Below are 14,564 nucleotides of genomic sequence, written 5' to 3'. Positions count from 1 at the left end.
TGCCTTCGTGGGAGTGATCCATGGAGGAAGTTATGAGGATGGATCGGAGTTTCGCGGGGCGACTGTCGTTTGTTCCGGTAACGAATCTTCGACCGGAGAAACCGAATCTCTTTATCAGCTACAAGATGGCCAGATTGAGAGCTGTTCCGATGGCGACAGTATTCCGGACCCCTCTGATCTGCTTAACCGGGTTGGAATATTCATGACCGGAACACAAGCAACGCTTCATTCTTCAACAGCCACGGCAACGATCTCCGGTTCAGCAGCGGCGACGGCTGCCGGGGCAGGAGGCCCTGTGCGCCCGCCGGCTCAGGTTCTATCAGAACTATTTGATGCGTTGGCTGTGCTTATGGCGGAAGTTAATCCGCCAGATCAGGACGTGCACAACACGGAGATTGCAAAGGTAAAGGAACAGATCACCCAGGCCAAGACGGATCTGGCGGCTGAGGACACCAGGATGGCCGCAGAGCGGGCCGCTTTAGACGCACAGGCCTACAGGCTTATGTTGGACCAGAGCGCGTCACATGAAGTCATGAGGAGGAAGCACCGATCCCGCTTACCTCCAGTTTTCGAGGCCAGAGACCTTTTCAACACTCCAGGACCAAGAGCCGGCAATCCGCTAGAGGGGAACCGGGCAGAAGCCCCTGGGACCGGTGCACCGGTTCAGCCTCGTCAGATGGACCCGCCTCGTCAAAACACCGTTATACCTCAGGATGCTTTAACACCTCCGGGTCACTACTCCAACCCAATGGACAATCTTGTTGCCGCTGTTGCACGGCTGGAGGCCATTCCAATTGAAGGTGACTCACCGCAGGTAGTAGAGACGCGACGGGTCAAGGAACTTCTGAAGACAGCTTTGGCCCAACAGGAAGCATACTCGTACATCCGCGACCGGATCCACTCGACCCCCCGTCCAAGCCGGAGCTATAGCAGACATATGGATGAACTAGCAGTGTCGAGTAATGAACGACGTGGAGCACCCCGTGGCAACAACTCGACAGGTGGTGCTGATGACGCTCAGGAAGTGGTGAACCGGGCCCGAGCACGCAGGGAGGCCGAGTTAGCCGCACAGCATCAGGCTCGGCAGCTCACGCTAGTTCGTCCAACCATCTCGATCGAACCTGGTGTTACTTCTAGTTCTTTGGGGGTGCCTTGCCTTATCCCCGCTTTACGCAACGTGCGCCTGCCCAAGGATTTCAAAGGCCCGCGCAAGGTACCAAATTACACGGCGGATCAACCTCCAGAGACATGGGTGGAGAGCTATGAGATGGCCATGGAGATGCTTGATGTGGATGACACGGCGTGTGCGAAATACTTCACCATGATGCTTGAAGGAACGACCCGTACTTGGTTAAAAAGCTTGCCAGCTAATTCTATTAGTTCATGGGCCCAATTACAAGCCCAGTTTATCAGCAATTTCAAGGATACCTATAAAAAGCCTATGTTGATAGTGGACTTAGCTGCATGCGTCGAGGAGGAAGGTGAATCAACGACTCATTGGGTGCGCCGGGTTTCACAAGTGTTGCACTCCTCAGACCGCATCAACGCTGACACCGCAGTATTAACCCTAGAAGGCAACTGCCGGTTTGGGCCCCTGAAGTTGAAATTGGGATGGATGAAGCGTCATTGCACCGACATGGGGACCCTCATGGCCGCTTTGGTGAAATATGCTGATTTTGATAGTACCGAGGATCCCGAATCTGATGATGACAAGACAGGGAAAGGGAAGAAGAACAACAGCTCCAAAGGTCAGCATCATCACTGGGTAGGCAATGGCGGAGGAGGTAAGCGTAAAGCAGATGGTAATATGGATTTTGTGGCTAATACCAACGCACAGGACAATGGCCAGTGACGCAAGGGTAGGCCGAAAAATCATAGTGGAGCACCCAACCCTAACCCAAACCGCCTAAACTATCTACTAAGCTAGCCCTGTCCAAGACATGGGACGAAGGAGGAGCCAGCAAACCACCTTTGGAAGGATTGCTTTATTATGTAGGAGTTCAAGAATTCTAATAATTACCGGTATGATCATGGATCTGGCGGTGGCTCAGGGTCCGTGCCGGGTTACGGTGGAGGAAGTTCCGGTTCAGGATTTAATGGTAATCCGGGCGGACATAATGGTCAAAATAGTCAGAACAACCAGGGTGGTTACAACCAACAGCAGCAACAGTCAGGTTACCAGAGCAACCCAAAGCAGTTGAGTAGTGGGCAGTACCATGTCTTTACCACTAGCTTGGACAAGCGAGACCGGAAGGTTCAGAGGCGGGCAGTCAACTCTGTTGAACCGGCCATACCCCGTTATCTACGTTGGTCTGAACAGCCAATCATATGGAGCAGAGAGGATCACCCACCCCAGATCGATAATCCGTGTCAGTTGGCTCTGGTGGTGGCGCCTCAGGTGGGAGGTTATAAGTTCACAAGGTGCTCATGGATGGAGGGAGCAGCATTAACATCCTGTACTATGAGACCTTCCGTCGTATGGGACTAACAGATAAGAATCTCAAACCGTCTAATACAGTATTCCACGGTGTAGTGCCTGGCAGATCAGCATATCCCGTTGGTAAGATAGCCCTTGAAGTGGCCTTTGGGGATGATCATGATTCCAGGTCGGAGACATTGACGTTTGAAGTGGTGAAAATCCAAAGTCCATATCATGCCCTGTTTGGGCGACCGGCATACGCCAATTTTATGGCTCGGCCCTGTTATGTGTATTTGTAGCTCAAGATGCCGGGTCACAAGGGGACAATAACGGTTCACGGAAGCCGCAAAATCGCTTTGGAATGCGAGGAAGGAAATGCGGCTTATGCAGAGTCGGTTTGTGCCACCGAGGAATTGAAGTACTATAAAGACAATGTTGATCCGGCGGACATGACTCCGTTGAAGAAGCCAACTACGGAGCATGATCCGGCCCTGAAGTTCAAATCGACAGCAGAAACTAAGCTTGTTGACTTCGTACCTGGCCATTCGTCCAAGCAGTTCAGCATCAGTGCCAACTTGGATCCGAAATAGGAAAGCGCGCTCATCGAGTTCATCCGTGAGAATCGGGACATTTTTGCATGGAAGCCCTCCGACATGCCAGGTGTACCGAGGCAACTCGCTGAGCACACACTTAATGTGGATCCTAAATATAAACTGGTGAAACAGTTCCTCCACCGGTTTAACAAAGAAAGACGCAAGGCAATTGGAGAAGAGGTAGCCAAGCTCTTAGCAGCTAGCTTTATTGTTGAAGTTTTTCACCCTGAGTGGCTTTCCAATCCGGTGCTGGTCCTCAAGAAAAACGGCACGTGGCGCATGTGTGCGGATTACACAGATCTTAATAAATCTTGTCCAGCAGATCCTTTTGCCCTCCCCGTATTGATCAAATTATTGATGCTATGGCGGGTTGTGAGCGTTTAAGTTTTTTGGATGCGTATTCTGGCTATCATCAGATCAAAATGGCAGTTAAGGACCAGGAGAAGACATCATTTATAACTCCCTTTGGAGCCTTCTGCTATGTGTCTATGCCCTTCGGGCTCAAGAGTGCCCAGGCAACTTAACAACGGTGTGTACAAAATTGTCTTCACAAGCAGATTGGCCGTAATGTACATGCTTACGTGGATGATATCGTGGTTAAATCCAGGGAGAAGAAGACTCTGATTGATGATTTGAAGGAAACCTTTGATAACCTGAGAACATACAAGATGATGCTTAATCCGGACAAGTGTGTCTTTGGTGTACCGGCGGGCAAGCTGTTGGGTTTTCTAGTGTCCAACAGGGGAATTGAGGCTAATCCGGAGAAGATCACGGCTATCACCTCCCTGGCTAAAACGAAGTGTATCAACGATGTTCAACGCCTAGCAGGCCGGATTGCTGCGCTAAGCCAGTTTATCAGTCGCCTGGGTGAGAAGGCAATCCCTTTGTATCAGATGTTGAAAAAGACGGATCAGTTTGTCTGGAGTTCTGCTGCTGATGAAGCATTTGAGGACTTAAAGCGGCAATTGGCCAATCCGCCTGTGCTCGCCGCTCCCGTTGACAAGAAGGCGTTACTGCTATATGTTGCTGCTAATGTTCGGGCGGTCAACGTAGCTACTGTGGTGGAGCGAAAGGAGGCAAGTAAGGAGCATCTGGTTCAACGTCCGGTCTATTATATCAGCGAGGTGCTCATTGAGTCCAAGCAAAGGTATCTGCATTGGCAGAAGCTGGTGTATGGAGTTTTTATGGCAAGCCGGAAGCTTAAACAATATTTCCAAGGGCACTCAATTACGGTGGTCAGTTCTGCTCCTTTGGGAGATATCATCCAGAACCGGGAAGCAAATGGCCGGATTGCAAAGTGGGCCATAGAGCTGGGGCCGTACGGTTTGAAGTATGTGCCTCAGACAGCGGTTAAGTCTCAAGCACTTGTTGATTTCATCAATGATTAGACGGAAATGCAAGCACCTGAAGAAAAGCCGGATCATACGTATTGGACCATCCATTTTGACGGATCTAGGCAGTTGGAAGGCTCGGGGGCTGGAGTGGTATTAACTTCCCCACGAGGTGATAAGTTTTGTTATGTTCTCCATTTAATGTTCCCTTGTACTAACAATGTAGCTGAGTATGAAGCCTTTCTCCATGGTCTTCGGATGGCTAAGGAGATGAATCTAAGTCGAGTTAAGTGCTTCGGTGACTCGGACCTTGTGGCTCAGCAAGTGTCTCGCACTTGGGACTCCAAGGACCCACTCATGGCAGCATATCATCGTGAGGTGGATACTGTCACAGGTTATTTCAAAGGCTATCAGGTGGACCACGTGGACCGGCGGAAAAATGAAGCAGCAGACGCTTTAAGCCGACTGGGCTCTCAGCGCAAACCGGTCCCACCCAATGTTTTTCTGGATGTGCCGCACAACCCGTCGGTCAAGATCCCTGGTGAAGAGGATTTGGCTATTCCTGATCCACATGCTCAATTGGTGGCGGCTCTTCATGTTATTCCAGATTGGATGCTTCCTTACCTGGCGTACAAGAACGGGGTGAGTTGCCAGAGGATGAGATTCTAGCCCGGCAGATAATCCGGCGATCCAAATCCATGGCTATCATCAACGGCGAGTTGCATCATTGCAGTGTATCAGGAGCTTTTCAACGTTGCGTGTCTCCTGAAGAAGGCCGTGAAATTTTGTGTGAGATCCACGAAGGAGATTGTGGTCGCCACGCTGGTTCAAAGTCTCTGGTGGCTAAAGCATTTCGCCTTGGCTTCTATTGGTTAACTGCTCATGCTGATGCGGAGGATCTGGTCAGACGATGTGATGGTTGCCAAAGGTTTTCAAGACGTGCTCATGTACCGGCTCAAGAATTGAGAATGATTCCAATTACTTGGCCGTTTGCGACTTGGGGGCTGGATATGGTTGGGCCTTTCAAAAGGTCCAAAGATAAGAAGACCCACCTCCTAGTGGCGGTTGACAAGTTTACAAAGTGGGTAGAGGCAGAACCTGTTAGCAAATGTGATGCGGCCACGGCGGTTCAGTTCATCAAAAAGGTGATTTTTCGGTTTGGCTTTCCGCACAGTATTATCACATATAATGGTACCAATTTGTCCAAAGGTGCTATGAAGGAGTTTTCCGAACGGGAGCACATCCGGCTTGACGTTTCATCAGTGGCACATCCACAGTCCAATGGTCAAGCAGAAAGAGCTAATCGAGAGATCTTGAGAGGCATCAAGCCCTGGCTCATGGTTCCTTTGCAGAGAACGCCGGGTTGTTGGGTAGAAGAATTACCATCTGTGTTATGGAGCATCAATACAACACCCAACAGGTCAACAGGATACACACCGTTCTTCATGGTTTATGGAGCGGAGGCGGTTCTCCCCAGTGATATCCGTCATGATTCACCTCGTGTCATGGCTTATATTGAAGCGGACAATGAGACAGCACGGCAAGATGCTTTGGACTGGTTGGATGAAGAGCGTGACATCGCAGCCGCCCGATCGGCAATTTACCAGCAGGATCTTTGTCGTTATCATAGTTGCCGGGTCAGAACCAGAACCTTTCAGGAAGGAGATTTGGTGCTTCGGCTCATCCAAGATCAGACTGATATGCATAAGCTATCCCCACCTTGGGAGGGGCCTTTTGTGGTCAGCAAGAATCTGCACAACGGGTCGTACTATCTGATCGATATTCGAGAGCATAAGGACTCACGTACATCAGAGGAGGAGACTAACAGGCTGTGGAATATAGCTCATCTTCGGCCTTACTATACCTGAGCCATTGGCTATACTTATGTACATATTACGACAATGTATATATTATGATTAAATATAATAAACCGCAACCTCAGCTAAAGTGGGGTATCTGTTCTTTTACATCATGTGAGGTTACACGGAGTTGCTCTAAAGCGGCCTCCGGTTTACCCCTTGAGTTCGCTTTGCTAAAAGCATCGTGTTATATCAGTTGGAGGATTGGTCGTGTCCGAACCAATACCATGCCTCTTGATAGGTGAGAGCCACCAGATCACTTGGGGACTTGGTCATGTCTGAACCAGTCATGCCTCTTGATCGGCCTAAGGCCACAGAATCACTTGGGGGCTTGGTCGAACCCGAACCATGACCACGCCATTTGGTCGGCATAAATGCCGCAGAATCACTTGGGGACCTGCCTGACTAGAACCATAGTTACACCTAACGGGAGCTTGGTCGTGTTTGGCCATGGTAACGCCATTTGATCTGGTTAAATAAACCTTTTTTGGCAAACGTTTTTGTCGTTGCTTTTGCTTCACACTTTTCTTTGAAGGGTTTTTTTGCTTTTCATTGTGTTTTTTAAACCGACAAAGTTTTTTAACCAATCAATTGACGGAACACAGTTCATGTCAATTCGAAGACTATTTGTCCGGTTTGATCCTTGTTGTTAACATCCTCTTATGGAGTAACACGGTGTTTATTATAACCTGGCACGGTTTACATGGTAACCATCGTCCTATATATATACAGGAGTTGTTATCCCCTCCAATAGTGTGGGTTTGCAAAACTCCGCTTCAAGGGCCAAGCCAACTTCACACTCAATGATGGCAGGTATTATGTATCTCAAAAATTTGATCATATACTTAAAATCTTGTTTTGGATGTTTTGATTTCATATATACAGACATCATATTCCGCCTGACGGTACAACCGCGGTGGCACTTGACGAATTTCTTATTTCAGAAAGTGTTTTGGAAAGTTCATTACCACAGGAAGAACAAGTTATGCACGAAGGCATATCAACATCAAAGGTATCAGCTAGCCTATTACAAGGCAACATGGTGCCCATAATAATATAATTGTTTTTCACAAAGGAGAGGCAGTTTTAAAACCGGCTTCCGGTTCAAGCTTGGCCACCAGCCTGGCCTGATGGTTGTGGGTCATCCTGCGCCGCTTCAGCTTCCGTTTCTCTACCCAGTTGCTGGAAATCCATAGTTGTCCAGTCGATTCCCATTAATGCTTGAAAAACAGCTTCATCATGGATCAGCAATGACGGGTCAATATCGGGAGCGTAAGTATGCTTACGGATTGGAGGGATCAGATTTTCCGATTCATGGATTGGTGCAGCTATTCGCTTGTTCTGACTGTCATATTGGGCTTGATAACGAGACAAGTCTGCTTCCTCAGCCAGTTGACAAGCTAGCGGACGTACCTCCCGGTTTATTGCTCGCAAATCCGCTTCACCAAATTCTGACCCATCTTCCTTCAAGCTGGGATAGCCCTGAGCCGCTTTAATAGGATCAAAATCCGGCACCCAGGCTTTTACCCGGATTAAGGCATTGATTGCACCGGTTCGAGCAGCAGATTTCTTCAGCTCTTCAACCCAGGCAGGAAGCACCGACAGTTTCATCAGAGTATCTTGAATCAAAGTGGGCGCCGGTTTGTTATGAGATGCGGTACAGATGATCCGCTGGGCACCAGTATACAATTGTTCAACCAATGTATTGGCGGCTTTCAATTTCTTCCGCACATCTGACCCCAAGTGACCAATGCGTGTCCCTGAAATACCATAAAGGGTTAATAAACCGGCGACTCTGTAAGAAGGCAGAGCCAATTCAGAAGGCAAGCTGGCTTACCAAAGATAGCAGTGGTCATCGCATGAACGTGCCGCTTTATGCTGGTCAGTTCATCCGCCACTGGTTTTAGTGCAGCCTCGGCATCTTCTGCTCGTTTGATCAAAGCGGACTTTTCAGTGGCCCAATCCGCCCGTTTCTTCTTGAAGTTCTCCTTAAGTTGTTCCATGGAGCTTAAAGCACTGGCCAATTCCTCTTTTGCTTTGGAGGTTTCAGCCTGTTGGGTTTTCAGGTTTTCTTGAAGATCGATGACTTGGTTTTCTTTCGTCTTCAGCTCCGCCTGCAGGCATACAGATATATGTTTCAACAAATCGGTAGAAGGATTCAAGTACCAACCACATAACAAGTTATGCGCTTAGCACTTGGGGGCTAATGCATATTCGATCTTCATCTTTCAATTGTTTACAAAGTCCCAAGATCAATACAAGCATTCAACTTGGCACTTGGGGGCTAATGGCTATTTGATCATATATATTCTGATGCGGCAGTTTCAATTACTTAAAGTACCGGTTTAACTACGCTAAGTTGAACCGGCCCTTGGGGGCTACATCAGCAAATTTCAAAGCATCAAGATTTATATTATTAAGTCCCGGTTTGAAAGAATATTTCAAACCGGCCCTTGGGGGCTAGGAGAGTCAGCAAGAATGGAAGCATACAAGAAGGAATGAGCATATGAAGTTACCTCATATTTATCTTTCATCATATTAACCAGACCGGCTTCGTAATCACGGCTGGTATACAGCCGGTTCAGATAGACGGAATGGATGTCTTGGGCGTTCAGAGCAGCGTAAGTCGTCAGATTAGCGTTCCACTTGCCTTTGCCAAAAGCAGCAAATTCTTCCTTGGCAGAATGTTTGGATAAAGTGACAGGATTTCTTGGCTCAGTATGGCCAGTGCCAGTAATGACAACCTCATCATCCTTGGTACCGCCGGTTTGCACTGGAGCTGTTGGCTTGTCAGTAGGTTTTGCTGGACCGGTGGAGCTTTCAATCCGGATGGAACCTGTGGGCTGATGGATAGGACCTGAGGTATCAGTAGGTCTCTCTTTAGCAATAAGATCATCATCTGGCTGCAGTGGATCATTGGGAATATCCTCAGGAATAGCCGCTTCAGCATTGGGTGTCTTGTCTGCTTCAAGAACGACATCTTCTTCGGCCGCTTTGTCCAGGCGGGCTTTCTTGCTTGGCCTAGGTTTGGCCCTGAGAAGAATAATAAAATCAAATACAACATATATTCTAAGGCGATGTACTGCAAACATCACAATAAGTATAGCTTACCAAGCACCGTTTTAAGCGGTGGGAGCTGAGTAGCCGAGGACTCGCCAGAAGATGAGTGGGAAGTAACCTGGTAATCGGAGTCAGACGGATTAAGAGGTTGACGAAAGCAGCCCGCTTTAGGACAAGCACTGACAAGCAAATTAGAGACCTCTGAATGGCGTTTCCAAACCGGACTATTCGGTAAACCGGCGGAGGTAACTACCTGGCCGCTGTGCCGGGTTGTGGGACGAGCTTCGTGTTGTTGGGTCTTCATAAGAAATTTAGGATCCAAATAAGCAAGAGGATGAGAAAATTTAACTTTCCGGTTTGCCTGGCGGATTTTTTGTGAAGGCAAAGTTTCTGAATCGGAAGAGAGAATAATTACCTCTGCAACATCCGCGTGGCTGGCTTCGGCGTCATCCTGACAAATATCATCATCAATAAGACGTATGAAAAATAAACCAAGTGAGTCAAGCTCTACCTCAAAGTCCAGATTATCTACATCGTCATCAGCGGCCGGATTAGAAGATGTAGTGGTTCTTTTCCTGTGAGCAGTCTTCTTCACAGCTTTAGTCTTTTGCCGGGTTGCTCTTTCTGGTTTGTCTGGTTTTTCTGGTTTCTCCTGCGGCAGCTCCAAAACGGATCATTGCCCTGATTATGCAGACACTGATATTAAAAACAATGACCAGACATATCAATAACAAAAATCAGCAAATAGAAAAACCAAAGTCTTACAGCTGGCGGTTTGTTGGTGGCACAGAAGGGAAGCAATCCGGTTCTAGCACAGGCGTGTTCCGGTTCATTCAGTATTTTATGCACAGCTTCTGTGATTTCTTCATCGGAGAGCTGGAGTTTTGAATGTCGCAGTGGGTCATCAATGCTGTCAGTATACTCGCACATCAAACCGGAGCGCTGACTAAGGGGCAGTATGCTCCATGATATCCAACAGCGAGCGAGATCAACTCCTGTTAAACCGTTGGCCATAAAGGCTCTGAGCTTTGACAGTCGGGGAGCATATTTGCTTCTCTCCTGGGCAGTCAATCTTTGAGGAAAAGGGTGTGTATTCCTGAGCCGCTCCGGACGAAAGCCAGGCAAGGGATTCTCACCAGCAGGGGAGGTGTCTTTGCAGTAGAACCATGTCTAATTCCACTCCTTGGGGTGACTGTGCAGCTTGGCATGAGGGTATGTGACCTCTTTCCTTTTCTGAATCGCCACGCCACCCAACTCCGTATTGGAGCCGTCAGTAAACTCAGTACGGCGGTTTAGATGGAAAAGGTCTCTGAACAATTCCACTATGGGCTCCTCTTGAAAGAACGCTTCACAGAGCACTTGGAAGTGACACTTATTTGTAACAGAGTTGGGGCCAGTATCTTGTGGATGGAGCTGGAAATCGGCTAAAACATCCCGGTAAAATTTAGAACCGGGTGGCTTAAAGCCCCGGGCTAAGTGATCTACGAAAACAACAGCCTCTCCTTCTCGAGGTGTGGGAAGGCATTCTTTGCCAGGAGCCCTCCAATGGATGGTATCTTTGCTGCCTAAAGCGCCAATCAGGACTAAATCGTCCAGTTCAGCCTCCGTGATGCGAGAAGGAACCCAATTGCACTCATACACTTGCTTGGCCATGATGGAATCTACAAGGTAGAAGATCCCAGTTCCAAAATGCATTTGATCAAGATACATTGGTATGGGCACTGTTAAACCGGAGACAGAACTATCTGAACCGGAGTTTTATGAAGCAACAAGCATCTGGCGGTTCAATAAGGGGACTAATGGCATATACCGGTTTGGAAAAAATGTCTATAAGGTTAAACCGCCTGATCTAAGCATTGTGGATGGACAAGTACGTAGAAACAGGTTTCACAAGATTTCCTTATAACATTGGATCTGAAGCAAGTTCAGAAAAAGAGATAAATACTTAGAGGTTCAAAGGAGCAGTACCTAACCAATGAGCAAAATGTTCATATAGATCTATGGTTTGAGATGCATAAGTGAAGGCGAAGGTCAAACAACTATCATTGCACAGAGCTAAGATTTGCGGATTCATCTAAAGATCTATCGTATGAGCAAGAGACAGACGATGAACACTGAAGAACTGCAAAACCCTAGGTCAGATCTGTGGGGGAAAGGATAGAAGATTTACCGGAGCTGAAGAAGATGCGGAAGATTGCCGCGATGTTCTGGTGCGCTCAGGTTGATGCAGCAGCCAAGGATGAGGCAGAGGTCGACGGCGGCGGCGGAGCTCCGAGGCTGGCGACGCGAGGAAGACGAAGAAGGCACGGAAGGAGAAAAGAAATGACCCTTTGGTCCTATTTATAAGGCGAAAGAACATGAGTCAGGCGCGACAATCAAGGGGCCACAAAACGGAGCTGTTGCCTCGATTTCTGCCGATCTATTAAACAAAGAAGCATAATGGATAGCCTCGTTATGACAGGTGACGTCACTCCGGTTTACAGCAATCAGAGAAGATGACATCATGGCGGTTTACCAATTTATAAGAAGATGTTGAAGATGAAGCTTTTATTAAAGAATTGACATGAACCCGTTCAAATCAATCTGGGGCCTAATGTTGGGGATATTACTACTGGGCACAAACCGGCCTATCTGGGCCGGGTTAACTTCGTCAGTAGTTAAGTATGTTAAAGCCCAAGAAGACAGAGGAAGGCTCAAGGCCTACGGTCGGTTCAAGGCCTGTAGCCGTAAACCGGCGTTAGTAGTTAACTTGTATTGTAAGTTAGGAATAAATAGAGACCAAACCGGACACATCTATGAGCCGGTATTGGGACTCCGTAAGCCGACGGGAGTCACCCGTGTATATAAGGGGACGACCCGGCGGCGGTTCAAGAACAACAGACAACAACTCGAGACATATGCAAAGCTTGTTTGCTCCCTAGTCATCGAAACCCCATCAATTCCATCACAACTAGACGTAGGCTTTTACCTTCATCGAAGGGACCGAACTAGTATAAACTCTCTTGCATCCTTGTGTCTGCTTTAACCCCTTCAAGCTAACCCGTCACGATGGCTCCACGACTAAGTCCTTTCTCTAGGACATCTGCCATGACAAAACCACGACAGAAGGTGATGGAGATGTTGGTGAAGATGTCGAAGGCGTTGGTGTAGATCGTGGTGATGATGATGATGGCCACAGCAGCGTTCCAGCGCCATCGGAAGAGAAGGGGAGAGGGGGCCTGTCGGCGTCAAAACCGGCGGATCTCGGGTAGGGGGTCCCGAACTGTGCGTCTATGCCGGATGGTAACAGGAGGCAAGGGACACGAAGTTTTACCCAGGTTTGGGCCCTTTTGATGGAGGTAAAACCCTACATCCTGCTTGATTAATATTGATGATATGGGTGTTACAAGAGTAGATCTACCACAAGATCAAAGAGGCTAAACCCTAGAAGCTAGCCTATGGTATGATTGTATGTTGTCCTACGGACTCAAACCCTTCGGTTTATATAGACATCGGAGAGGGTTAGGGTTACACAAGGTCGGTTACAAAGGAGAAGATATCCATATACGTATTGCCTAGCTTGCCTTCCTCGCCAAGTAGAGTCCCATCCGGACATGAGACGAAGTCTTCAATCTTGTATCTTCATAGTCTAACAGTCCGACCAATGGAGATAGTTCGGCTATCCGGAGACCCCCTAATCCAGGACTCCCTCAGTAGCCCCCGAACCAGGCTTTAACGGAGACGAGTCTGGCGCGCAGTGTTATCTTCGGCATTGCAAGGAGGGCTCCTCTTCAAATTCCGTGTACCTGTTGAAATAATGTCCGGTTTCTCGTGACGGTTTGTACTCCTTGGCTTATGCGCCCAATAATGGCCACTTTCCACGTGTCGAGCGAATGTGAAGAGCCAGGGTGTTTTCACATTTACCCCCTAGCTATGTAAATGAGCCGCCTATTTAAAAAGACGAGGATTCAGATCCAAATCACATCATCCTCCCTTGCCGAGTCTTCATCGGAGCGCACCCGATAGAGATCCATTCCACCCTGGTCGGTCGACGCAGCTCCTCCTCTTGCACCCCCAGTTCCAAGCCTGGAGATTGGGAGAGACGTTCCATCTCGCACAGCAAATTGGTAATGCTTCAGTCCAAGGGATTTCTTCCCCCAGCGTACCTGGTCCCGGTTTGAGCCGGGCTTGCCACCTATAATGGCGGAGAGCAAGCGGAGAGCCGTCCCAATCCCTCTATGGGAGAGCGGGTATGCCTTGTCCCTTATCTGGTAAGAGGGCTCGGGTTTCCAATTCATCCGTTTCTCCGGGGGCTTCTGGAGTTCTATGGCCTCCAGCTACACAACCTCACGCCTGCCTCCCTGCCGCATATCGCGGGATTCGTAGCCCTTTGCGAGTTATTTTTGGGCTGTGAGGCTCATTTTGCTTTGTGGAAGAAGTTGTTCTGCCTTGTGCCCCGTTCTAAGAAGGGATCAATATATCAAGTGGGCGGAGCCGAAGTGTGGCGTATTGCCGGGACCGGATACCTGTCCGGGACTCCGAAGAAGACGTCCAAAGACTGGCCTTCAGAATGGTTTTATATAGAAGATGTCCCCCTTCCGGACCCTATTCGGATCGGCCTTCCTGAGTTCGACAACGCCCCTTTGAAGAAGCGCTGGAGCTGGCGCCCTCGGAGCTCCCTGGAGGAAGACGACAGGGACATTCTTTATCTGATGAGCCGGATAAGTTCTTTAGCTCGATCCGGATTGACCATGATCGAGGTCATGGCTATATGCATTATGCGGGGGGTGCAGCCGCTCCAGTATAGAGGCCACCCCATGTGGGATTTCAACGGGGAGGATGACGCCACCCACCACGGCCGCAAAGGGCCGGGATCGGCTACTGATCTAATAAAGATCTTGTCCACTTTGTACAAGGGAGAAGAGGAGGAATTCCATCGTGTCAACCCACAGGGCGGATTCTCCATGTACAATCCTCCGAGCTGGGTAAGCGGAGACTTTTTTCTCGCCCATCCGTTTTGTATTCCCGTAGTTTAAGTATTCATTCTAGTGATTTCATTGCAGGAGCTGCGCCAAGCAGTAAAGGAGATAAAAAGCCCTCCTCCACAGCCTGAGGACCCTAGACGGTCCCTTGACCCGGCTTCTCAGGAGGATCCGGACATATCCGTGGAGCTGAGTGACGGGGTATTTTACCAAGGGAATAATGACAATACCTTGGTAGCCATTACGGCCGATTACCCTGGGCTAGTTCCAGCCTCACAGGTGACTGAGACCGAAGTCCCAGTACTTAAAAGGGGATCCATCCTTGTGCTCCTTTTTTATTG

This window comes from Triticum aestivum, chromosome 5A, assembly GCF_018294505.1.
Source record: "Triticum aestivum cultivar Chinese Spring chromosome 5A, IWGSC CS RefSeq v2.1, whole genome shotgun sequence".
Taxonomy (NCBI): Eukaryota; Viridiplantae; Streptophyta; class Magnoliopsida; order Poales; family Poaceae; genus Triticum; species Triticum aestivum.
The sequence above is the reverse complement of the archived record's forward strand: the minus strand, read 5'-3'. Positions refer to the sequence as shown.